The following is a 24,757-nucleotide window of genomic DNA, read 5'->3' on the forward strand; positions in this document are numbered from 1 at the left end:
GGAAAGCAAGCAGGAAAGCTCCGTTCTTGTCCATGTAAAAGGCTGCAGATGAAGAACAAAACAGTTTCGACCGCGGGAACCTATCTTGCGGAAGGTGAACGTGCTGATCACTATGCTACAGAAACAAGCCCACAGCCGCCCCTGCTGCAGCTCAGTGGTATCCGACACTGAAAGTTGAAGACGTTCTACCTTTCACCTTTCTGTTTCCAAATGCTCGTTGTTTCATGGGAGTTGTTTAATTTTGGCTGTGTGGTATGCATGGACGAGATACACCGAAGTATCTGTTTTCACGCGGTGTAGCCCAATAACGTTGTGTTGCTTACACCGGCTTTAAAAGGATAACTTTTTAGCCGAGCTGGCCGTCGCAGTCTGTGGCACAATCATTTAGTCTGTTCGACTGCTCACTGGAAAGGTAGTATTGTGAAACACTGCAGAAACGAAGGACTTCCTTACTTTTGCTGCGACTGACCATACTCTGTGAAATTTTCCCAGATTCTCAGTTGAGGAGTTTTTGCAGCTGGAAATTACCTCAGAAAGCCTGTTAATTCGTAATGTATTGAACGAATCGCAAAACAGAAAACATTTGGCACGCAACACAAACAAAACTGGCAAACCAAATGCATTTTCAGATACAGTGAGCATGAATGCTAAATGTGAGACACTCCGAGGGCATGAGCCGTAAAGTAATCTCACAACTAACAACAGGGCAATTCCAAATTACTTTTCAATGATACTTGAGCCTCAGTGCACCACCATATCACAGACAATGCTGAAAAGAGAGAAAGAAAGAACATAATAAGAATGGGCCACAAAAAGTGAATTTCACCAATCACAGTCTCGATTAGATTACCTTTCCCTTCAGGGGTCTCCGGGACAGAAACGAAGGAAATTGGAGAAATTCAATAGCATATGACATCAAAATTCATCGGAACGATTTTCCACTCGCCAGAAAGCCAAATAACGATGAATCGACTCACCGCAGGACTTTGTTTCACAACAGCGATGAAATAGCAGTCACCATTCGGTTCCAGTAAAATCTCAACATGCTTGGAACGTAAAGCAACAGTAGAGATGTTTGCAATTTTCCACGCGGGAGACGAACACGATCATGACAGCAGAGGAAATTTGGCACTTTCCCACTCGACAGTTAATTCCCGGGGAAACAAATCGAATTTTGTTCTGAACGAAACAACATCAGTGGTGGCAACAGCATTTCAACAATGCTGCACCGTTGCAGTCGATCAGCAGCAATGGCAGTGGTGGGATTCGAACCCACGCCCCTGTCGAGACTGGAACCTAAATCCAGCGCCTTAGACCGCTCGGCCACACTACCAACTGCGCCTGTTCCCCATTTTCTTTCACTTCCAATTGAGCTCCTGCATAACAACAGATGGAAAGTCAAGTGAAAAGGGTTCCATGATCCCTCTCGGACTCGCACGGCTGCGTGGATGTGCCCGGCTACAATATCAATTTCGCAGCAGATAATGATAGCCCATCAATCCGGATAAAAATCAATGGTAAGCTGAGGCTATCTTCTCAGACTCTTTTCAACTACAAATGTATCTGTGAGTGCGTGAGCATACATGTTCGCTTATGATTTGGTCAAATAACCATGAACTGCTTGACATTACTGCAATTTCGATTCTTACTTTGCTAAATGATTTCACCCATTGCTCGAAATAGGACAACTTTGACGTTTACACGGAACATGAAACACACCGGACTACAGGGAAAATAAACAAAGCTGAGCAGGCCGTGTTCCACATCATACCGTGCAGCATAGTTTCAGTCACTGTGTCTGTTTTGTAGAATAATAGTCCCAAAGAATGTTCTCCACACTAACACCGGAGGTAGCATTACAATCAGAGAACGACCGATCACATTGTGAGGATGCTCTGACCTCGGGGCCAGTTCGAGATGCCACTTTCCTTGCCTTTTATGCAATTGGCTGCAGGGATGTTCACACCTGGACATGAGCCACATCGACATCAACTGAGTTGGAAACCTGCGTGGGAATCGACGAGAAGCGACTCAAAAAATCTTGCTAAATTCCATGGTGCTTATTAGAAATGCAGTTTCTGTTCACCTCAATTTAAAAGGCAGTTTCTGAACAGAGGAACTGAAATCAAAAGCTAATTATCTCACCCCACCCCCACTCCGGGAGTGGTGCTAACTGCACTTGATTGCTTTTTGTTCTCGATGTGAAGAGCTCTCACGCCTGAGTCACCTTCACGCCTCTTGTTGCTGAGTGACTCAAAAAGAAGGAGTTTCAACAGAGCTGCAACTGCCTCACTTTCCCAGTCGCTCTCCCCGTTTACATTTTCCTGCTCATCAGTGATTTAATGAAACCAAAAGGATGCGATGTTATTCTGCAGCCTCTTTGTCGATTCCTCCGTTTAAATTCCAACATGGCTTAGATCTCGGGGCGCACCTTAATGCTAGCTTTGAAAGCACAGGTCCAGAGCTTCCTCTGAGAGTGCAATTTCTTTCATTGCTGTTGCTGATTGAATGAGCCACTAACGTGCGAACTGCTCCAAAACATGATGCAGGACCTCTGGTGCCAATTCTCGCACTTTGAATAACGACAGACAGCTTCCAAATGAGGCCTTTCAGATACGACTTTGGGGTACATTTGGCAGACAGAATAGTTCAGGAATCCGTGGTGCACTGTGACACCAGCGCATCACCTTCTTCCCTGTCTTTGAACCGGGCCGCCTCAGCAAGGAATGCAAATGCAGTATTGCTCTTCGTGGAAGGATCGGTAACTACACTCTCAAACTGAATGGCACATGATCAGAAGCAGTTTGTAGAATATCTTTACAATGCTCTGCACAGTAATCAAATGGAAATGCATTGCATTTCACTACGAGAGCAGATTTGTTCAAGCAAATTCGAAGGCAGGTTTGCAGATGGGAAAGCAAGCAGGAAAGCTCCGTTCTTGTCCATGTAAAAGGCTGCAGATGAAGAACAAAACAGTTTCGACCGCGGGAACCTATCTTGCGGAAGGTGAACGTGCTGATCACTATGCTACAGAAACAAGCCCACAGCCGCCCCTGCTGCAGCTCAGTGGTATCCGACACTGAAAGTTGAAGACGTTCTACCTTTCACCTTTCTGTTTCCAAATGCTCGTTGTTTCATGGGAGTTGTTTAATTTTGGCTGTGTGGTATGCATGGACGAGATACACCGAAGTATCTGTTTTCACGCGGTGTAGCCCAATAACGTTGTGTTGCTTACACCGGCTTTAAAAGGATAACTTTTTAGCCGAGCTGGCCGTCGCAGTCTGTGGCACAATCATTTAGTCTGTTCGACTGCTCACTGGAAAGGTAGTATTGTGAAACACTGCAGAAACGAAGGACTTCCTTACTTTTGCTGCGACTGACCATACTCTGTGAAATTTTCCCAGATTCTCAGTTGAGGAGTTTTTGCAGCTGGAAATTACCTCAGAAAGCCTGTTAATTCGTAATGTATTGAACGAATCGCAAAACAGAAAACATTTGGCACGCAACACAAACAAAACTGGCAAACCAAATGCATTTTCAGATACAGTGAGCATGAATGCTAAATGTGAGACACTCCGAGGGCATGAGCCGTAAAGTAATCTCACAACTAACAACAGGGCAATTCCAAATTACTTTTCAATGATACTTGAGCCTCAGTGCACCACCATATCACAGACAATGCTGAAAAGAGAGAAAGAAGAACATAATAAGAATGGGCCACAAAAAGTGAATTTCACCAATCACAGTCTCGATTAGATTACCTTTCCCTTCAGGGGTCTCCGGGACAGAAACGAAGGAAATTGGAGAAATTCAATAGCATATGACATCAAAATTCATCGGAACGATTTTCCCACTCGCCAGAAAGCCAAATAACGATGAATCGACTCACCGCAGGACTTTGTTTCACAACAGCGATGAAATAGCAGTCACCATTCGGTTCCAGTAAAATCTCAACATGCTTGGAACGTAAAGCAACAGTAGAGATGTTTGCAATTTTCCACGCGGGAGACGAACACGATCATGACAGCAGAGGAAATTTGGCACTTTCCCACTCGACAGTTAATTCCCGGGGGAAACAAATCGAATTTTGTTCTGAACGAAACAACATCAGTGGTGGCAACAGCATTTCAACAATGCTGCACCGTTGCAGTCGATCAGCAGCAATGGCAGTGGTGGGATTCGAACCACGCCCCTGTCGAGACTGGAACCTAAATCCAGCGCCTTAGACCGCTCGGCCACACTACCAACTGCGCCTGTTCCCCATTTTCTTTCACTTCCAATTGAGCTCCTGCATAACAACAGATGGAAAGTCAAGTGAAAAGGGTTCCATGATCCCTCTCGGACTCGCACGGCTGCGTGGATGTGCCCGGCTACAATATCAATTTCGCAGCAGATAATGATAGCCCATCAATCCGGATAAAAATCAATGGTAAGCTGAGGCTATCTTCTCAGACTCTTTTCAACTACAAATGTATCTGTGAGTGCGTGAGCATACATGTTCGCTTATGATTTGGTCAAATAACCATGAACTGCTTGACATTACTGCAATTTCGATTCTTACTTTGCTAAATGATTTCACCCATTGCTCGAAATAGGACAACTTTGACGTTTACACGGAACATGAAACACACCGGACTACAGGGAAAATAAACAAAGCTGAGCAGGCCGTGTTCCACATCATACCGTGCAGCATAGTTTCAGTCACTGTGTCTGTTTTGTAGAATAATAGTCCCAAAGAATGTTCTCCACACTAACACCGGAGGTAGCATTACAATCCGAGAACGACCGATCACATTGTGAGGATGCTCTGACCTCGGGGCCAGTTCGAGATGCCACTTTCCTTGCCTTTTATGCAATTGGCTGCAGGGATGTTCACACCTGGACATGAGCCACATCGACATCAACTGAGTTGGAAACCTGCGTGGGAATCGACGAGAAGCGACTCAAAAAATCTTGCTAAATTCCATGGTGCTTATTAGAAATGCAGTTTCTGTTCACCTCAATTTAAAAGGCAGTTTCTGAACAGAGGAACTGAAATCAAAAGCTAATTATCTCACCCCACCCCCACTCCGGGAGTGGTGCTAACTGCACTTGATTGCTTTTTGTTCTCGATGTGAAGAGCTCTCACGCCTGAGTCACCTTCACGCCTCTTGTTGCTGAGTGACTCAAAAAGAAGGAGTTTCAACAGAGCTGCAACTGCCTCACTTTCCAGTCGCTCTCCCCGTTTACATTTTCCTGCTCATCAGTGATTTAATGAAAACCAAAAGGATGCGATGTTATTCTGCAGCCTCTTTGTCGATTCCTCCGTTTAAATTCCAACATGGCTTAGATCTCGGGCGCACCTTAATGCTAGCTTTGAAAGCACAGGTCCAGAGCTTCCTCTGAGAGTGCAATTTCTTTCATTGCTGTTGCTGATTGAATGAGCCACTAACGTGCGAACTGCTCCAAAACATGATGCAGGACCTCTGGTGCCAATTCTCGCACTTTGAATAACGACAGACAGCTTCCAAATGAGGCCTTTCAGATACGACTTTGGGGTACATTTGGCAGACAGAATAGTTCAGGAATCCGTGGTGCACTGTGACACCAGCGCATCACCTTCTTCCCTGTCTTTGAACCGGGCCGCCTCAGCAAGGAATGCAAATGCAGTATTGCTCTTCGTGGAAGGATCGGTAACTACACTCTCAAACTGAATGGCACATGATCAGAAGCAGTTTGTAGAATATCTTTACAATGCTCTGCACAGTAATCAAATGGAAATGCATTGCATTTCACTACGAGAGCAGATTTGTTCAAGCAAATTCGAAGGCAGGTTTGCAGATGGAAAGCAAGCAGGAAAGCTCCGTTCTTGTCCATGTAAAAGGCTGCAGATGAAGAACAAAACAGTTTCGACCGCGGGAACCTATCTTGCGGAAGGTGAACGTGCTGATCACTATGCTACAGAAACAAGCCCACAGCCGCCCCTGCTGCAGCTCAGTGGTATCCGACACTGAAAGTTGAAGACGTTCTACCTTTCACCTTTCTGTTTCCAATGCTCGTTGTTTCATGGGAGTTGTTTAATTTTGGCTGTGTGGTATGCATGGACGAGATACACCGAAGTATCTGTTTTCACGCGGTGTAGCCCAATAACGTTGTGTTGCTTACACCGGCTTTAAAAGGATAACTTTTTAGCCGAGCTGGCCGTCGCAGTCTGTGGCACAATCATTTAGTCTGTTCGACTGCTCACTGGAAAGGTAGTATTGTGAAACACTGCAGAAACGAAGGACTTCCTTACTTTTGCTGCGACTGACCATACTCTGTGAAATTTTCCCAGATTCTCAGTTGAGGAGTTTTTGCAGCTGGAAATTACCTCAGAAAGCCTGTTAATTCGTAATGTATTGAACGAATCGCAAAACAGAAAACATTTGGCACGCAACACAAACAAAACTGGCAAACCAAATGCATTTTCAGATACAGTGAGCATGAATGCTAAATGTGAGACACTCCGAGGGCATGAGCCGTAAAGTAATCTCACAACTAACAACAGGGCAATTCCAAATTACTTTTCAATGATACTTGAGCCTCAGTGCACCACCATATCACAGACAATGCTGAAAAGAGAGAAAGAAAGAACATAATAAGAATGGGCCACAAAAAGTGAATTTCACCAATCACAGTCTCGATTAGATTACCTTTCCCTTCAGGGGTCTCCGGGACAGAAACGAAGGAAATTGGAGAAATTCAATAGCATATGACATCAAAATTCATCGGAACGATTTTCCCACTCGCCAGAAAGCCAAATAACGATGAATCGACTCACCGCAGGACTTTGTTTCACAACAGCGATGAAATAGCAGTCACCATTCGGTTCCAGTAAAATCTCAACATGCTTGGAACGTAAAGCAACAGTAGAGATGTTTGCAATTTTCCACGCGGGAGACGAACACGATCATGACAGCAGAGGAAATTTGGCACTTTCCCACTCGACAGTTAATTCCCGGGGAAACAAATCGAATTTTGTTCTGAACGAAACAACATCAGTGGTGGCAACAGCATTTCAACAATGCTGCACCGTTGCAGTCGATCAGCAGCAATGGCAGTGGTGGGATTCGAACCCACGCCCCTGTCGAGACTGGAACCTAAATCCAGCGCCTTAGACCGCTCGGCCACACTACCAACTGCGCCTGTTCCCCATTTTCTTTCACTTCCAATTGAGCTCCTGCATAACAACAGATGGAAAGTCAAGTGAAAAGGGTTCCATGATCCCTCTCGGACTCGCACGGCTGCGTGGATGTGCCCGGCTACAATATCAATTTCGCAGCAGATAATGATAGCCCATCAATCCGGATAAAAATCAATGGTAAGCTGAGGCTATCTTCTCAGACTCTTTTCAACTACAAATGTATCTGTGAGTGCGTGAGCATACATGTTCGCTTATGATTTGGTCAAATAACCATGAACTGCTTGACATTACTGCAATTTCGATTCTTACTTTGCTAAATGATTTCACCCATTGCTCGAAATAGGACAACTTTGACGTTTACACGGAACATGAAACACACCGGACTACAGGGAAAATAAACAAAGCTGAGCAGGCCGTGTTCCACATCATACCGTGCAGCATAGTTTCAGTCACTGTGTCTGTTTTGTAGAATAATAGTCCCAAAGAATGTTCTCCACACTAACACCGGAGGTAGCATTACAATCCGAGAACGACCGATCACATTGTGAGGATGCTCTGACCTCGGGGCCAGTTCGAGATGCCACTTTCCTTGCCTTTTATGCAATTGGCTGCAGGGATGTTCACACCTGGACATGAGCCACATCGACATCAACTGAGTTGGAAACCTGCGTGGGAATCGACGAGAAGCGACTCAAAAAATCTTGCTAAATTCCATGGTGCTTATTAGAAATGCAGTTTCTGTTCACCTCAATTTAAAAGGCAGTTTCTGAACAGAGGAACTGAAATCAAAAGCTAATTATCTCACCCCACCCCCACTCCGGGAGTGGTGCTAACTGCACTTGATTGCTTTTTGTTCTCGATGTGAAGAGCTCTCACGCCTGAGTCACCTTCACGCCTCTTGTTGCTGAGTGACTCAAAAAGAAGGAGTTTCAACAGAGCTGCAACTGCCTCACTTTCCCAGTCGCTCTCCCCGTTTACATTTTCCTGCTCATCAGTGATTTAATGAAAACCAAAAGGATGCGATGTTATTCTGCAGCCTCTTTGTCGATTCCTCCGTTTAAATTCCAACATGGCTTAGATCTCGGGGCGCACCTTAATGCTAGCTTTGAAAGCACAGGTCCAGAGCTTCCTCTGAGAGTGCAATTTCTTTCATTGCTGTTGCTGATTGAATGAGCCACTAACGTGCGAACTGCTCCCAAAACATGATGCAGGACCTCTGGTGCCAATTCTCGCACTTTGAATAACGACAGACAGCTTCCAAATGAGGCCTTTCAGATACGACTTTGGGGTACATTTGGCAGACAGAATAGTTCAGGAATCCGTGGTGCACTGTGACACCAGCGCATCACCTTCTTCCCTGTCTTTGAACCGGGCCGCCTCAGCAAGGAATGCAAATGCAGTATTGCTCTTCGTGGAAGGATCGGTAACTACACTCTCAAACTGAATGGCACATGATCAGAAGCAGTTTGTAGAATATCTTTACAATGCTCTGCACAGTAATCAAATGGAAATGCATTGCATTTCACTACGAGAGCAGATTTGTTCAAGCAAATTCGAAGGCAGGTTTGCAGATGGGGAAAGCAAGCAGGAAAGCTCCGTTCTTGTCCATTGTAAAAGGCTGCAGATGAAGAACAAAACAGTTTCGACCGCGGGAACCTATCTTGCGGAAGGTGAACGTGCTGATCACTATGCTACAGAAACAAGCCCACAGCCGCCCCTGCTGCAGCTCAGTGGTATCCGACACTGAAAGTTGAAGACGTTCTACCTTTCACCTTTCTGTTTCCAAATGCTCGTTGTTTCATGGGAGTTGTTTAATTTTGGCTGTGTGGTATGCATGGACGAGATACACCGAAGTATCTGTTTTCACGCGGTGTAGCCCAATAACGTTGTGTTGCTTACACCGGCTTTAAAAGGATAACTTTTTAGCCGAGCTGGCCGTCGCAGTCTGTGGCACAATCATTTAGTCTGTTCGACTGCTCACTGGAAAGGTAGTATTGTGAAACACTGCAGAAACGAAGGACTTCCTTACTTTTGCTGCGACCCTGACATACTCTGTGAAATTTTCCCAGATTCTCAGTTGAGGAGTTTTTGCAGCTGGAAATTACCTCAGAAAGCCTGTTAATTCGTAATGTATTGAACGAATCGCAAAACAGAAAACATTTGGCACGCAACACAAACAAAACTGGCAAACCAAATGCATTTTCAGATACAGTGAGCATGAATGCTAAATGTGAGACACTCCGAGGGCATGAGCCGTAAAGTAATCTCACAACTAACAACAGGGCAATTCCAAATTACTTTTCAATGATACTTGAGCCTCAGTGCACCACCATATCACAGACAATGCTGAAAAGAGAGAAAGAAAGAACATAATAAGAATGGGCCACAAAAAGTGAATTTCACCAATCACAGTCTCGATTAGATTACTTTCCCTTCAGGGGTCTCCGGGACAGAAACGAAGGAAATTGGAGAAATTCAATAGCATATGACATCAAAATTCATCGGAACGATTTTCCCACTCGCCAGAAAGCCAAATAACGATGAATCGACTCACGCAGGACTTTGTTTCACAACAGCGGATGAAATAGCAGTCACCATTCGGTTCCAGTAAAATCTCAACATGCTTGGAACGTAAAGCAACAGTAGAGATGTTTGCAATTTTCCACGCGGAGACGAACACGATCATGACAGCAGAGGAAATTTGGCACTTTTCCACTCGACAGTTAATTCCCGGGGAAACAAATCGAATTTTGTTCTGAACGAAACAACATCAGTGGTGGCAACAGCATTTCAACAATGCTGCACCGTTGCAGTCGATCAGCAGCAATGGCAGTGGTGGGATTCGAACCACGCCCCTGTCGAGACTGGAACCTAAATCCAGCGCCTTAGACCGCTCGGCCACACTACCAACTGCGCCAGTTCCCATTTTCTTTCACTTCCAATTGAGCTCCTGCATAACAACAGATGGAAAGTCAAGTGAAAAGGGTTCCATGATCCCTCTCGGACTCGCACGGCTGCGTGGATGTGCCCGGCTACAATATCAATTTCGCAGCAGATAATGATAGCCCATCAATCGGATAAAAATCAATGGTAAGCTGAGGCTATCTTTCAGACTCTTTTCAACTACAAATGTATCTGTGAGTGCGTGAGCATACATGTTCGCTTATGATTTGGTCAAATAACCATGAACTGCTTGACATTACTGCAATTTCGATTCTTACTTTGCTAAATGATTTCACCCATTGCTCGAAATAGGACAACTTTGACGTTTACACGGAACATGAAACACACCGGACTACAGGGAAAATAAACAAAGCTGAGCAGGCCGTGTTTCACATCATACCGTGCAGCATAGTTTCAGTCACTGTGTCTGTTTTGTAGAATAATAGTCCCAAAGAATGTTCTCCACACTAACACCGGAGGTAGCATTACAATCCGAGAACGACCGATCACATTGTGAGGATGCTCTGACCTCGGGGCAGTTCGAGATGCCACTTTCCTTGCCTTTTATGCATTTGGCAGGGATGTTCACACCTGGACATGAGCCACATCGACATCAACTGAGTTGGAACCTGCGTGGGAATCGACGAGAAGCGATCAAAAAATCTTGCTAAATTCCATGGTGCTTATTAGAAATGCAGTTTCTGTTCACCTCAATTTAAAAGGCAGTTTCTGAACAGAGGAACTGAAATCAAAAGCTAATTATCTCACCCCACCCCACTCCGGGAGTGGTGCTAACTGCACTTGATTGCTTTTGTTCTCGATGTGAAGAGCTCTCACGCCTGAGTCACCTTCACGCTCTTGTTGCTGAGTGACTCAAAAAGAAGGAGTTTCAACAGAGCTGCAACTGCCTCACTTTCCCAGTCGCTCTCCCGTTTACATTTTCCTGTCATCAGTGATTTAATGAAAACCAAAAGGATGCGATGTTATTCTGCAGCCTCTTTGTCGATTCCTCCGTTTAAATTTCAACATGGCTTAGATCGGGGCGCACCTTAATGCTAGCTTTGAAAGCACAGGTCCAGAGCTTCCTCTGAGAGTGCAATTTCTTTCATTGCTGTTGCTGATTGAATGAGCCACTAACGTGCGAACTGCTCCAAAACATGATGCAGGACCTCTGGTGCCAATTCTCGCACTTTGAATAACGACAGACAGCTTCCAATGAGGCTTTCAGATACGACTTTGGGGTACATTTGGCAGACAGAATAGTTCAGGAATCCGTGTGTGCCTGTGACACCAGCGCATCACTTCTTCCTGTCTTTGAACCGGGCCGCCTCAGCAAGGAATGCAAATGCAGTATTGCTCTTCGTGGAAGGATCGGTAACTACACTCTCAAACTGAATGGCACATGATCAGAAGCAGTTGTAGAATATCTTTACAATGCTCTGCACAGTAATCAAATGGAAATGCATTGCATTTCACTACGAGAGCAGATTTGTTCAAGCAAATTCGAAGGCAGGTTTGCAGATGGGAAAAGCAAGCAGGAAAGCTCCGTTCTTGTCCATGTAAAAGGCTGCAGATGAAGAAAAAACAGTTTCGACGCGGGAACCTATCTTGCGGAAGGTGAACGTGCTGATCACTATGCTACAGAAACAAGCCCACAGCCGCCTGCTGCAGCTCAGTGGTATCGACACTGAAAGTTGAAGACGTTCTACCTTTCACCTTTCTGTTTCCAAATGCTCGTTGTTTCATGGGAGTTGTTTAATTTTGGCTGTGTGGTATGCATGGACGAGATACACCGAAGTATCTGTTTTCACGCGGTGTAGCCCAATAACGTTGTGTTGCTTACACCGGCTTTAAAGGATAACTTTTTAGCCGAGCTGGCCGTCGCAGTCTGTGGCACAATCATTTAGTCTGTTCGACTGCTCACTGGAAAGGTAGTATTGTGAAACACTGCAGAAACGAAGGACTTCCTTACTTTTGCTGCGACTGACCATACTCTGTGAAATTTTCCAGATTCTCAGTTGAGGAGTTTTTGCAGCTGGAAATTACCTCAGAAAGCCTGTTAATTCGTAATGTATTGAACGAATCGCAAAACAGAAAACATTTGGCACGCAACACAAACAAAATGGCAAACCAAATGCATTTTCAGATACAGTGAGCATGAATGCTAAATGTGAGACACTCCGAGGGCATGAGCCGTAAAGTAATCTCACAACTAACAACAGGGCAATTCCAAATTACTTTTCAATGATACTTGAGCCTCAGTGCACCACCATATCACAGACAATGCTGAAAGGAGAGAAGAAAGAACATAATAAGAATGGGCCACAAAAAGTGAATTTCACCAATCACAGTCTCGATTAGATTACCTTTCCCTTCAGGGGTCTCCGGGACAGAAACGAAGGAAATTGGAGTAGGAAATTCATAGCATATGACATCAAAAATTCATCGGAACGATTTTTCCACTCGCCAGAAAGCCAAATAACGATGAATCGACTCACCGCAGGACTTTGTTTCACAACAGCGATGAAATAGCAGTCACCATTCGGTTCAGTAAAATCTCAACATGCTTGGAACGTAAAGCAACAGTAGAGATGTTTGCAATTTTCCACGCGGGAGACGAACACGATCATGACAGCAGAGGAAATTTGCACTTTCCCACTCGACAGTTAATTCCCAGGGAAACAAATCGAATTTTGTTCTGAACGAAACAACATCAGTGGTGGCAACAGCATTTCAACAATGCTGCACCGTTGCAGTCGATCAGCAGCAATGGCAGTGGTGGGATTCGAACCAACGCCCCTGTCGAGACTGGAACCTAAATCCAGCGCCTTAGACCGCTCGGCCACACTACCAACTGCGCCTGTTCCCCTTTTCTTTCACTTCCAATTGAGCTCTGCATACAAACAGATGGAAAGTCAAGTGAAAAGGGTTCCATGATCCCTCTCGGACTCGCACGGCTGCGTGGATGTGCCGGCTACAATATCAATTTCGCAGCAGATAATGATAGCCCATCAATCCGGATAAAAATCAATGGTAAGCTGAGGCTATCTTCTCAGACTCTTTTCAACTACAAATGTATCTGTGAGTGCGTGAGCATACATGTTCGCTTATGATTTGGTCAAATAACCATGAACTGCTTGACATTACTGCAATTTCGATTCTTACTTTGCTAAATGATTTCACCCATTGCTCGAAATAGGACAACTTTGACGTTTAACGGAACATGAAACACACCGGACTACAGGGAAATAAAACAAAGCTGAGCAGGCCGTGTTCCAATCATACCGTGCAGCATAGTTTCAGTCACTGTGTCTGTTTGTAGAATAATAGTCCAAAGAATGTTCCACACTAACACCGGAGGTAGCATTACAATCGAGAACGACCGATCACATTGTGAGGATGCTCTGACCTCGGGGCCAGTTCGAGATGCCACTTTCCTTGCCTTTTATGCAATTGGTGCAGGGATGTTCACCTGGACATGAGCCACATCGACATCAACTGAGTTGGAAACCTGCGTGGGAATCGACGAGAAGCGACTCAAAAAATCTTGCTAAATTCCATGGTGCTTATTAGAAATGCAGTTTCTGTTCACCTCAATTTAAAAGCAGTTTCTGAACAGTGGAACTGAAATCAAAGCTAATTATTCACCCCACCCCCCACTCCGGGAGTGGTGCTAACTGCACTTGATTGCTTTTTGTTCTCGATGTGAAGAGCTCTCACGCCTGAGTCACCTTCACGCCTCTTGTTGCTGAGTGACTCAAAAAGAAGGAGTTTCAACAGAGCTGCAACTGCCTCACTTTCCAGTCGCTCTCCCGTTTACATTTTCCTGCTCATCAGTGATTTAATGAAAACCAAAAGGATGCGATGTTATTCTGCAGCCTCTTTGTCGATTCCTCCGTTTAAATTCCAACATGGCTTAGATCTCGGGGCGCACCTTAATGCTAGCTTTGAAGCACAGGTCAGAGCTTCCTCTGAGAGTGCAATTTCTTTCATTGCTGTTGCTGATTGAATGAGCCACTAACGTGCGAACTGCTCCAAAACATGATGCAGGACCTCTGGTGCCAATTCTCGCACTTTGAATAACGACAGACAGCTTCCAAATGAGGCCTTTCAGATTCGACTTTGGGGTACATTTGGCAGACAGAATAGTTCAGGAATCCGTGGTGCACTGTGACACCAGCGCATCACCTTCTTCCCTGTCTTTGAACGGGCCGCCTCAGCAAGGAATGCAAATGCAGTATTGCTCTTCGTGGAAGGATCGGTAACTACACTCTCAAACTGAATGGCACATGATCAGAAGCAGTTTGTAGAATATCTTTACAATGCTCTGCACAGTAATCAAATGGAAATGCATTGCATTTCACTACGAGAGCAGATTTGTTCAAGCAAATTCGAAGGCAGGTTTGCAGATGGGAAAGCAAGCAGGAAAGCTCGTTCTTGTCCATGTAAAAGGCTGCAGATGAAGAACAAAACAGTTTCGACCGCGGGAACCTATCTTGCGGAAGGTGAACGTGCTGATCACTATGCTACAGAAACAAGCACAGCCGCCCTGCTGCAGCTCAGTGGTATCCGACACTGAAAGTTGAAGACGTTCTACCTTTCACCTTTCTGTTTCCAAATGCTCGTTGTTTCATGGGAGTTGTTTAATTTTGGCTGTGTGGTATGCATGGACGAGTACACCGAGTATCTGTTTTTCGCGGTGTGCCCAATAACGTTGTGTTGCTTACACCGGCTTTAAAAGGATAACTTTTTAGCGAGCTGGCCGTCGCAGTCTGTGGACACATCATTTAGTCTGTTCGACTGCTCACTGGAAAGGTAGTATTGTGAAACACTGCAGACGAAGGACTTCCTTACTTTTGCTGCGACTGACCATACTCTGTGAAATTTCCCAGATTCTCAGTTGAGGAGTTTTTGCAGCTGGAAATTACCTCAGAAAGCCTGTTAATTCGTAATGTATTGAACGAATCGCAAAACAGAAAATTTGGCACGCAACACAAACAAAACTGGCAAACCAAATGCATTTTCAGATACAGTGAGCATGAATGCTAAATGTGAGACACTCCGAGGGCATGAGCCGTTAAAGTATCTCACAACTAACAACAGGGCAATTCCAAATTACTTTTCAATGATACTTGAGCCTCAGTGCACCACCATATCACAGACAATGCTGAAAAGAGAGAAAGAAAGAACATAATAAGAATGGGCCACAAAAAGTGAATTTCACCAATCACAGTCTCGATTAGATTACCTTTCCCTTCAGGGGTCCGGGACAGAAACGAAGGAAATTGGAGAAATTCAATAGCATATGACATCAAAATTCATCGGAACGATTTTCCCACTCGCCAGAAAGCCAAATAACGATGAATCGACTCACCGCAGGACTTTGTTTCACAACAGCGATGAAATAGCAGTCACCATTCGGTTCCAGTAAAATCTCAATGCTTGGAACGTAAAGCAACAGTAGAGATGTTTGCAATTTTCCACGGGAGACGAACACGATCATGACAGCAGAGGAAATTTGGCCACTTTCCCACTCGACAGTTAATTCCGGGGAAACAAATCGAATTTTGTTCTGAACGAAACAACATCAGTGGTGGCAACAGCATTTCAACAATGCTGCACCGTTGCAGTCGATCAGCAGCAATGGCAGTGGTGGGATTCGAACCAACGCCCTGTCGAGACTGGAACCTAAATCCAGCGCCTTAGACCGCTCGGCCACACTACCAACTGCGCCAGTTCCCCATTTTCTTTCACTTCCAATTGAGCTCCTGCATAACAACAGATGGAAAGTCAAGTGAAAGGGTTCCATGATCCCTCTCGGACTCGCACGGCTGCGTGGATGTGCCCGGCTACAATATCAATTTCGCAGCAGATAATGATAGCCATCAATCCGGAATAAAATCAATGGTAAGCTGAGGCTATCTTCTCAGACTCTTTTCAACTACAAATGTATCTGTGAGTGCGTGAGCATACATGTTCGCTTATGATTTGGTCAAATATACCATGAACTGCTTGACATTACTGCAATTTCGATTCTTACTTTGCTAAATGATTTCACCCATTGCTCGAAATAGGACAACTTTGACGTTTACACGGAACATGAAACACACCGGACTACGGGAAAATAAACAAAGCTGAGCAGGCCGTGTTCCACATCATACCGTGCAGCATAGTTTCAGTCACTGTGTCTGTTTTGTAGAATAATAGTCCCAAAGAATGTTCTCCACACTAACACCGGAGGTAGCATTACAATCCGAGAACGACCGATCACATTGTGAGGATGCTCTGACCTCGGGGCCAGTTCGAGATGCCACTTTCCTTGCCTTTTATGCAATTGGCTGCAGGGATGTTCACCACCTGGACATGAGCCACATCGACATCAACTGAGTTGGAAACCTGCGTGGGAATCGACGAGAAGCGACTCAAAATCTTGCTAAATTCCATGGTGCTTATTAGAAATGCAGTTTCTGTTCACCTCAATTTAAAAGGCAGTTTCTGAACAGAGGAACTGAAATCAAAAGCTAATTATCTCACCCCACCCCACTCCGGGAGTGGTGCTAACTGCACTTGATTGCTTTTTGTTCTCGATGTGAAGAGCTCTCACGCTGAGTCACCTTCACGCCTCTTGTTGCTGAGTGACTCAAAAAGAAGGAGTTTCAACAGAGCTGCAACTGCCTCACTTTCCAGTCGCTCTCCCCGTTTACATTTTCCTGCTCATCAGTGATTTAATGAAAACCAAAAGGATGCGATGTTATTCTGCAGCCTCTTTGTCGATTCCTCCGTTTAAATTCCAACATGGCTTAGATCTCGGGGCACCTTAATGCTAGCTTTGAAAGCACAGGTCCAGAGCTTCCTCTGAGAGTGCAATTTCTTTCATTGCTGTTGCTGATTGAATGAGCCACTAACGTGCGAACTGCTCCAAAACATGATGCAGGACCTCTGGTGCCAATTCTCGCACTTTGAATAACGACAGACAGCTTCAAATGAGGCCTTTCAGATTCGACTTTGGGGTACATTTGGCAGACAGAATAGTTCAGGAATCCGTGGTGCACTGTGACACCAGCGCATCACCTTCTTCCCTGTCTTTGAACCGGGCCGCCTCAGCAAGGAATGCAAATGCAGTATTGCTCTTCGTGGAAGGATCGGTAACTACACTCTCAAACTGAATGGCACATGATCAGAAGCAGTTTGTAGAATATCTTTACAATGCTCTGCACAGTAATCAAATGGAAATGCATTGCATTTCATACGAGAGCAGATTTGTTCAAGCAAATTCGAAGGCAGGTTTGCAGATGGGAAAGCAAGCAGGAAAGCTCCGTTCTTGTCCATGTAAAGGCTGCAGATGAAGAACAAAACAGTTTCGACCGCGGGAACCTATCTTGCGGAAGGTGAACGTGCTGATCACTATGCTACAGAAACAAGCCCACAGCCGCCCTGCTGCAGCTCAGTGGTATCCGACACTGAAAGTTGAAGACGTTCTACCTTTCACTTTCTGTTTCCAAATGCTCGTTGTTTCATGGGAGTTGTTTAATTTTGGCTGTGTGGTATGCATGGACGAGATACACCGAAGTATCTGTTTTCACGCGGTGTAGCCCAATAACGTTGTGTTGCTTACACGGCTTTAAAAGGATAACTTTTTAGCCGAGTGGCCGTCGCAGTCTGTGGCACAATCATTTAGTCTGTTCGACTGCTCACTGGAAAGGTAGTATTGTGAAACACTGCAGAAACGAAGGACTTCCTTACTTTTGCTGCGACTGACCATACTCTGTGAAATTTTCCAGATTCTCAGTTGAGGAGTTTTTGCAGCTGGAAATTACCTCAGAAAGCCTGTTAATTCGTAATGTATTGAACGAATCGCAAAACAGAAAACATTTGGCACGCAACACAAACAAATGGCAAACCAAATGCATTTTCAGATACAGTGAGCATGAATGCTAAATGTGAGACACTCGAGGGCATGAGCCGTAAAGTAATCTCACAACTAACAACAGGGCAATTCCAAATTACTTTTCAATGATACTTGAGCCTCAGTGCACCACCATATCACAGACAATGCTGAAAAGAGAGAAAGAAAGAACATAATAAGAATGGGCCACAAAAGTGAATTTCACCAATCACAGTCTCGATTAGATTACCTTTCCTTCAGGGGTTCCGGGACAGAACGAAGGAAATTGGAGAAATTCAATAGCATATGACATCAAAATTCATCGGAACGATTTTCCCACTCGCCAGAAAGCCAAATAACGATGAATCGATCACGCAGGACTTTGTTTCACAACAGCGATGAAATAGCAGTCACCATTCGGTTCCAGTAAAATCTCAACATGCTTGGAACGTAAAGCAACAGTAGAGATGTTTGCAATTTTCCACGCGGGAGACGAACACGATCATGACAGCAGAGGAAATTTGGCACTTTCCCACTCGACAGTTAATTCCAGGGAAACAAATCGAATTTTGTTCTGAACGAAACAACATCAGTGGTGGCAACAGCATTTCAACAAGCTGCACCGTTGCAGTCGATCAGCAGCAATGGCAGTGGTGGGATTCGAACCACGCCCCTGTCGAGACTGGAACCTAAATCCAGCGCCTTAGACCGCTCGGCCACACTACCAACTGCGCCAGTTCCCATTTTCTTTCACTTCCAATTGAGCTCCTGCATAACAACAGATGGAAAGTCAAGTGAAAAGGGTTCCATGATCCCTCTCGGACTCGCACGGCTGCGTGGATGTGCCCGGCTACAATATCAATTTCGCAGCAGATAATGATAGCCCATCAATCGGATAAAAATCAATGGTAAGCTGAGGCTATCTTCTCAGACTCTTTTCAAATACAAATGTATCTGTGAGTGCGTGAGCATACATGTTCGCTTATGATTTGGTCAAATAACCATGAACTGCTTGACATTACTGCAATTTCGATTCTTACTTTGCTAAAATGATTTCACCCATTGCTCGAAATAGGACAACTTTACGTTTACACGGAACATGAAACACACCGGACTACAGGGAAAATAAACAAAGCTGAGCAGGCCGTGTTCAACATCATACCGTGCAGCATAGTTTCAGTCACTGTGTCTGTTTTGTAGAATAATAGTCCCAAAGAATGTTCTCCACACTAACACCGGAGGTAGAATTACAATCCGAGAACGACGATCACATTGTGAGGATGCTCTGACCTCGGGGCCAGTTTCGAGATGCCACTTTCCTTGCCTTTTATGCAATTGGCTGCAGGGATGTTCACACCTGGACATGAGCCACATCGACATCACTGAGTTGGAAACTGCGTGGGAATCGACGAGAAGCGACTCAAAAAATCTTGCTAAATTCCATGGTGCTTATTAGAAATGCAGTTTCTGTTCACCTCAATTTAAAGGCAGTTTCTGAACAGAGGAACTGAAATCAAAAGCTAATTATCTCACCCCACCCCACTCCGGGAGTGGTGCTAACTGCACTTGATTGCTTTTTGTTCTCGATGTGAAGAGCTCTCACGCCTGAGTCACCTTCACGCCTCTGTTGCTGAGTGACTCAAAAAGAAGGAGTTTCAACAGAGCTGCAAACTGCCTCACTTTCCAGTCGCTCTCCCCGTTTACATTTTCCTGCTCATCAGTGATTTAATGAAAACCAAAAGGATGCGATGTTATTCTGCAGCCTCTTTGTCGATTCCTCCGTTTAAATTCCAACATGGCTTAGATCTCGGGGCGCACCTTAATGCTAGCTTTGAAAGCACAGGTCCAGAGCTCCTCTGAGAGTGCAATTTCTTTCATTGCTGTTGCTGATTGAATGAGCCACTAACGTGCGAACTGCTCCAAAACATGATGCAGGACCTCTGGTGCCAATTCTCGCACTTTGAATAACGACAGACAGCTTCAAATGAGGCCTTTCAGATACGACTTTGGGGTACATTTGGCAGACAGAATAGTTCAGGAATCCGTGGTGCACTGTGACACCAGCGCATCACCTTCTTCCCTGTCTTTGAACCGGGCCGCCTCAGCAAGGAATGCAAATGCAGTATTGCTCTTCGTGGAAGGATCGGTAACTACACTCTCAAACTGAATGGCACATGATCAGAAGCAGTTTGTAGAATATCTTTACAATGCTCTGCACAGTAATCAAATGGAAATGCATTGCATTTCACTACGAGAGCAGATTTGTTCAAGCAAATTCGAAGGCAGGTTTGCAGATGGGAAAGCAAGCAGGAAAGCTCCGTTCTTGTCCATGTAAAAGGCTGCAGATGAAGAACCAAAACAGTTTCGACCGCGGGAACCTATCTTGCGGAAGGTGAACGTGCTGATCACTATGCTACAGAAACAAGCCCACAGCCGCCCCTGCTGCAGCTCAGTGGTATCCGACACTGAAAGTTGAAGACGTTCTACCTTTCACCTTTCTGTTTCCAAATGCTCGTTGTTTCATGGGAGTTGTTTAATTTTGGCTGTGTGGTATGCATGGACGAGATACACCGAAGTATCTGTTTTCACGCGGTGTAGCCCAATAACGTTGTGTTGCTTACACCGGCTTTAAAGGATAACTTTTTAGCCGAGCTGGCCGTCGCAGTCTGTGGCACAATCATTTAGTCTGTTCGACTGCTCACTGGAAAGGTAGTATTGTGAAACACTGCAGAAACGAAGGACTTCTTACTTTTGCTGCGACTGACCATACTCTGTGAAATTTCCCAGATTCTCAGTTGAGGAGTTTTTTGCAGCTGGAAATTACCTCAGAAAGCCTGTTAATTCGTAATGTATTGAACGAATCGCAAAACAGAAAACATTTGGCACGCAACACAAAACAAAACTGGCAAACCAAATGCATTTTCAGATACAGTGAGCATGAATGCTAAATGTGAGACACTCCGAGGGCATGAGCCGTAAAGTAATCTCACAACTAACAACAGGGCAATTCCAAATTACTTTTCAATGATACTTGAGCCTCAGTGCACCACCATATCACAGACAATGCTGAAAAGAGAGAAAGAAAGAAACATAATAAGAATGGGCCACAAAAAGTGAATTTCACCAATCACAGTCTCGATTAGATTACCTTTCCCTTCAGGGGTCTCCGGGACAGAAACGAAGGAAATTGGAGAAATTCAATAGCATATGACATCAAAATTCATCGGAACGATTTTCCCACTCGCCAGAAAGCCAAATAACGATGAATCGACTCACCGCAGGACTTTGTTTCACAACAGCGATGAAATAGCAGTCACCATTCGGTTCCAGTAAAATCTCAACATGCTTGGAACGTAAAGCAAACAGTAGAGATGTTTGCAATTTTCCACGCGGGAGACGAACACGATATGACAGCAGAGGAAATTTGGCACTTTCCCACTCGACAGTTAATTCCCAGGGAAACAAATCGAATTTTGTTCTGAACGAAACAACATCAGTGGTGGCAACAGCATTTCAACAAGCTGCACCGTTGCAGTCGATCAGCAGCAATGGCAGTGGTGGGATTCGAACCCACGCCCTGTCGAGACTGGAACCTAAATCCAGCGCCTTAGACCGCTCGGCCACACTACCAACTGCGCCAGTTCCCCATTTTCTTTCACTTCCAATTGAGCTCTGCATAACAACAGATGGAAAGTCAAGTGAAAGGGTTCCATGATCCCTCTCGGACTCGCACGGCTGCGTGGATGTGCCCGGCTACAATATCAATTTCGCAGCAGATAATGATAGCCCATCAATCCGGATAAAAATCAATGGTAAGCTGAGGCTATTTCTCAGACTCTTTTCAACTACAAATGTATCTGTGAGTGCGTGAGCATACATGTTCGCTTATGATTTGGTCAAATACCATGAACTGCTTGACATTACTGCAATTCGATTCTTACTTTGCTAAATGATTCCACCCATTGCTCGAAATAGGACAACTTTCACGTTTACACGGAACATGAAACACACCGGACTACAGGGAAAATAAACAAAGCTGAGCAGGCCGTGTTCCACATCATACCGTGCAGCATTAGTTTCAGTCACTGTGTCTGTTTTGTAGAATAATAGTCCCAAAGAATGTTCTCCACACTAACACCGGAAGGTAGAGGTTGCATTACAATCCGAGAACGACCGATCACATTGTGAGGATGCTCTGACCTCGGGGCCAGTTCGAGATGCCACTTTCCTTGCCTTTTATGCAATTGCTGCAGGGATGTTCAACACTGGACATGAGCCACATCGACATCAACTGAGTTGGAAACCTGCGTGGGAATCGACGAGAAGCGACTCAAAAAAATCTTGCTAAATTCCATGGTGCTTATTAGAAATGCAGTTTCTGTTCACCTCAATTTAAAAGGCAGTTTCTGAACAGAGGAACTGAAATCAAAAGCTAATTATCTCACCCCACCCCCACTCCGGGAGTGGTGCTAACTGCACTTGATTGCTTTTTGTTCTCGATGTGAAGAGCTCTCACGCTGAGTCACCTTCACGCCTCTTGTTGCTGAGTGACTCAAAAAGAAGGAGTTTCAACAGAGCTGCAACTGCCTCACTTTCCCAGTCGCTCTCCCCGTTTACATTTCCTGCTCATCAGTGATTTAATGAAAACCAAAAGGATGCGATGTTATTCTGCAGCCTCTTTGTCGATTCCTCCGTTTAAATTCCAACATGGCTTAGATCTCGGGGCGCCTTAATGCTAGCTTTGAAAGCACAGGTCCAGAGCTTCTCTGAGAGTGCAATTTCTTTCATTGCTGTTGCTGATTGAATGAGCCACTAACGTGCGAACTGCTCCAAAACATGATGCAGGACCTCTGGTGCCAATTCTCGCACTTTGAATAACGACAGACAGCTTCCAAATGAGGCCTTTCAGATACGACTTTGGGGTACATTTGGCAGACAGAATAGTTCAGGAATCCGTGGTGCACTGTGACACCAGCGCATCACCTTCTTCCTGTCTTTGAACCGGGCCGCCTCAGCAAGGAATGCAAATGCAGTATTGCTCTTCGTGGAAGGATCGGTAACTACACTCTCAAACTGAATGCACATGATCAGAAGCAGTTTGTAGAATATCTTTACAATGCTCTGCACAGTAATCAAATGGAAATGCATTGCATTTCACTACGAGAGAGATTTGTTCAAGCAAATTCGAAGGCAGGTTTGCAGATGGGAAAGCAAGCAGGAAAGCTCCGTTCTTGTCCATGTAAAAGGCTGCAGATGAAGAAAACAAAACAGTTTCGACCGCGGGAACCTATCTTGCGGAAGGTGAACGTGCTGATCACTATGCTACAGAAACAAGCCCACAGCCGCCCCTGCTGCAGCTCAGTGGTATCCGACACTGAAAGTTGAAGACGTTCTACCTTTCACCTTTCTGTTCAAATGCTCGTTGTTTCATGGGAGTTGTTTAATTTTGGCTGTGTGGTATGCATGGACGAGATACACCGAAGTATTGTTTTCACGCGGTGTAGCCCAATAACGTTGTGTTGCTTACACCGGCTTTAAAAGGATAACTTTTTAGCCGAGCTGGCCGTCGCAGTCTGTGGCACAATCATTTAGTCTGTTAGACTGCTCACTGGAAAGGTAGTATTGTGAAACACTGCAGAAACGAAGGACTTCCTTACTTTTGCTGCCGACTGACCATTACTCTGTGAAATTTTCCCAGATTCTCAGTTGAGGAGTTTTTGCAGCTGGAAATTACCTCAGAAAGCCTGTTAATTCGTAATGTATTGAACGAATCGCAAAACAGAAAACATTTGGCACGCAACACAAACAAAACTGGCAAACCAAATGCATTTTCAGATACAGTGAGCATGAATGCTAATGTGAGACACTCCGAGGGCATGAGCCGTAAAGTAATCTCACAACTAACAACAGGGCAATTCCAAATTACTTTTCAATGATACTTGAGCCTCAGTGCACCACCATATCACAGACAATGCTGAAAAGAGAGAAAGAAAGAACATAATAAGAATGGGCCACAAAAAGTGAATTTCACCAATCACAGTCTCGATTAGATTACCTTTCCCTTCAGGGGTCTCCGGGACAGAAACGAAGGAAATTGGAGAAAATTCAATAGCATATGACATCAAAATCATCGGAACGATTTTCCCACTCGCCAGAAAGCCAAATACGATGAATCGACTCACCGCAGGACTTTGTTTCACAACAGCGATGAAATAGCAGTCACCATTCGGTTCCAGTAAAATCTCAACATGCTTGGAACGTAAAGCAACAGTAGAGATGTTTGCAATTTTCCACGCGGGAGACGAACACGATCATGACAGCAGAGGAAATTTGGCACTTTCCACTCGACAGTTATTTCCCAGGGAAACAAATCGAATTTTGTTCTGAACGAAACAACATCAGTGGTGGCAACAGCATTTCAACAAGCTGCACCGTTGCAGTCGATCAGAGCAATGGCAGTGGTGGGATTCGAACCCACGCCCTGTCGAGACTGGAAACCTAAATCCAGCGCCTTAGGACCGCTCGGCCACACTACAACTGCGCCTGTTCCCATTTTCTTTCACTTCCAATTGAGCTCTGCATAACAAACAGATGGAAAGTCAAGTGAAAAGGGTTCCATGATCCCTCTCGGACTCGCACGGCTGGTGGATGTGCCCGGCTACAATATCAATTTCGCAGCAGATAATGATAGCCATCAATCCGGATAAAAATCAATGGTAAAGCTGAGGCTATCTTCTCAGACTCTTTTCACTACAAATGTATCTGTG

General features: G+C 44.9%; 9 non-coding genes across 9 annotated transcripts; all 9 read right to left on the reverse strand.

Annotated features, from left to right (window-relative positions):
* Positions 1-1,251: 1,251 nt before the first annotated feature.
* trnal-uag (transfer RNA leucine (anticodon UAG)) lies at positions 1,252-1,333 on the reverse strand. Its single transcript has one exon. It is a non-coding gene; the product is annotated as a tRNA-Leu (tRNA).
* Positions 1,334-4,164: 2,831 nt separating this feature from the next.
* trnal-uag (transfer RNA leucine (anticodon UAG)) lies at positions 4,165-4,245 on the reverse strand. Its single transcript has one exon. It is a non-coding gene; the product is annotated as a tRNA-Leu (tRNA).
* A 2,828-nt stretch (positions 4,246-7,073) lies between these two features.
* trnal-uag (transfer RNA leucine (anticodon UAG)) lies at positions 7,074-7,155 on the reverse strand. Its single transcript has one exon. It is a non-coding gene; the product is annotated as a tRNA-Leu (tRNA).
* Positions 7,156-9,989: 2,834 nt separating this feature from the next.
* On the reverse strand, positions 9,990-10,070 carry trnal-uag (transfer RNA leucine (anticodon UAG)). The gene has a single exon. It is a non-coding gene; the product is annotated as a tRNA-Leu (tRNA).
* A 2,805-nt stretch (positions 10,071-12,875) lies between these two features.
* On the reverse strand, positions 12,876-12,957 carry trnal-uag (transfer RNA leucine (anticodon UAG)). The gene has a single exon. It is a non-coding gene; the product is annotated as a tRNA-Leu (tRNA).
* A 2,792-nt stretch (positions 12,958-15,749) lies between these two features.
* On the reverse strand, positions 15,750-15,830 carry trnal-uag (transfer RNA leucine (anticodon UAG)). Its single transcript has one exon. It is a non-coding gene; the product is annotated as a tRNA-Leu (tRNA).
* A 2,805-nt stretch (positions 15,831-18,635) lies between these two features.
* Positions 18,636-18,716, reverse strand: trnal-uag (transfer RNA leucine (anticodon UAG)). Its single transcript has one exon. It is a non-coding gene; the product is annotated as a tRNA-Leu (tRNA).
* A 2,823-nt stretch (positions 18,717-21,539) lies between these two features.
* trnal-uag (transfer RNA leucine (anticodon UAG)) lies at positions 21,540-21,620 on the reverse strand. Its single transcript has one exon. It is a non-coding gene; the product is annotated as a tRNA-Leu (tRNA).
* A 2,823-nt stretch (positions 21,621-24,443) lies between these two features.
* Positions 24,444-24,534, reverse strand: trnal-uag (transfer RNA leucine (anticodon UAG)). The gene has a single exon. It is a non-coding gene; the product is annotated as a tRNA-Leu (tRNA).
* Positions 24,535-24,757: the final 223 nt, after the last annotated feature.

This window comes from Hemiscyllium ocellatum, unplaced genomic scaffold, assembly GCF_020745735.1.
Source record: "Hemiscyllium ocellatum isolate sHemOce1 unplaced genomic scaffold, sHemOce1.pat.X.cur. scaffold_2460_pat_ctg1, whole genome shotgun sequence".
Taxonomy (NCBI): domain Eukaryota; kingdom Metazoa; phylum Chordata; class Chondrichthyes; order Orectolobiformes; family Hemiscylliidae; genus Hemiscyllium; species Hemiscyllium ocellatum.